This window comes from Palaemon carinicauda, chromosome 10 (assembly GCF_036898095.1).
Source record: "Palaemon carinicauda isolate YSFRI2023 chromosome 10, ASM3689809v2, whole genome shotgun sequence".
In the NCBI taxonomy this organism is placed as follows: domain Eukaryota; kingdom Metazoa; phylum Arthropoda; class Malacostraca; order Decapoda; family Palaemonidae; genus Palaemon; species Palaemon carinicauda.
Genome location: NC_090734.1, coordinates 85,310,314 through 85,312,493, shown reverse-complemented (window position 1 = coordinate 85,312,493; position 2,180 = coordinate 85,310,314).

Sequence of the window (2,180 nt, the reverse complement as noted above, 5' to 3'; positions counted from 1 at the left end):
AATTTACTTTCATACTGGAAAATTTGAAATGTCAAAATTTTATTATTGATGGCTGCAGTGGTACAGTAATGGTGAAAAAAGGTTAATTGGACAATTTATCTGAAATAAACATGAAATTATTATGAAACAGGATGACGTTAGATCTGTGAATCTTATCCTGTTCACATAAAACATTTTGACTAAACAGAAAACATTTTGCGCGCAAATATTTGCATAAAATCTCTTTCCAGTTTCTGTTTTAGTTTGTTTTTTGTCCTTCCAATTTTTTATAAGGTAAAATATTTACTGGAATAGAAATTTTGACACATAAAAATATATTTACGTTAGGATTGACTGTTTTATTAATAACTGATTAAGTTTAGATGTAATGATGTTTTCCAGCTTTTTAATTGGGAAACATGTTGACGTTATTGATGTTTTCCAGCTTTTTAATTCGGAAACATGTTGACGTTATCATTATTTTAATTTCTTGGTCTAAAAAACCCTTCATTATATTTTTAATTTTCCAGTGACGCATAAACGAAATTGACATTTTCATTGGTGGGTGATTGAATACATACATGGAATACAAATAACATTTATCTTTCATCCATCATCCTCAGTGCCATATATAAATGAAATTTGCTTAACGTTTTACAAAATGCAACAAAAAATTTGTTAATTTATATTCCGTTCCAATACCACACTGGTAAGGGCCACGTGTTTAGTTAAATGGCCTAATTCTATTACTCTCTATCGCTATTACATAACGTGAAATGTTATGTGTCTATCTTTCTGGTTTGGTTGAAATATTATCAATTGCAAATTTGGCTTAGTTATCAAATGGGAATTTGGGGAATATTCAATTTAGGTAACCTTTTAATCTTATTGTCTTTTCATGCAGTTTTCTGCCTCTTTGTCAAAGCAATACTGTAGTCCATTAGCTAGAACCAGGCAGCTACTTTTGCATATGAAAATGTCTTTTATATAGCTTTTTATGAAAAATCTTTGAAAGAGTTTTTTATGAAAAGCTTTGATGGATCTATATATAAAGCTTTGAAAGATTTTTTAACAAGTTTTGATGGAGCTTTATATGAAAAGGCATTGATGAAGCTCTTTATGAAAAGCTTTGATGAAGCCACATATGAAGCTTTTAAAAGATTTTTGATTAAGCGTTGATGGAGTTCTTTATGAAAAACCTATGAAGGAGCTCTTTATGGAAAAAGCTTTGACGAAACTCTATGAGAAGCTTTCATGGAGCCACATATGAAATCCTTTGAAAGATTTTTGAAAAAGCTTTGAAGTTCATTTTGAAAAAGCTTTGAAGGAGCTCTTTATGAAAAAGTTTTGGTAGAACTTTATGGAAAGCTTTGATTGAGCATATATGAAAAGCTTTGAAAGATGTTTGAGAAAGCTTAGAAGGTGTTCTTCATGAAAAAAAGCTTTGATGGAACGCTTTATGAAAAGATTTGAACGATTTTTTTAAGTAGATGTGATGGAGCTCTATATATAAAAGCTTTGATGGAGCTCTGTATGAAAAAGCTTTGGTGGAGTTCCTTATGAGAAGCTTTGAATGAGTGTGTTTTTTTTTTTTTTTAATCTTAGATGGAACTCTTTAGGAAACATCTCTGATGCTGTTCTTAAAAAAAATTTGCTGGAACTTTTAACAGAAAATATTTTTTTCGACAGCGTTCCTTAACCTTTTTCGGCCTTAACACCTCTTTTGGTAAGGCCTAAACACTCTGGCATTCCCTACTAATGCTTAATACCTAATTTCTACGATGATATAGTAAAGACAAGTGCAGACGTCTCGATCATATATTTGGTTTATTCTCCAAACCAAAAATAGTCCTTATGGCCATAGCAATGACAAAAACAAAAAGAAAATAATGGTAAAAACATGGATAAACTCAATAGAAATACTCATCTATGTGATCTTTGTTGCATGTGCGACTATATTATTATTATTATTATTATTATTATTATTATTAGTAGTAGTAGTAGTAGTAGTAGTAGTAGTAGTAGTAGTATTAGCTAAGCTACAACTCTAGGATGAAAAGGAGGATACTATAAGCCCGAGGGCTGTAACAAATAAAAGTAGCCCAGTGAGGAAAGAAAATAAGGAAATCGACTATATGAGGAGAAATGAACAATTGAAATATATTGTAGGAACATTAACAACATTAAAACATCTATCATGT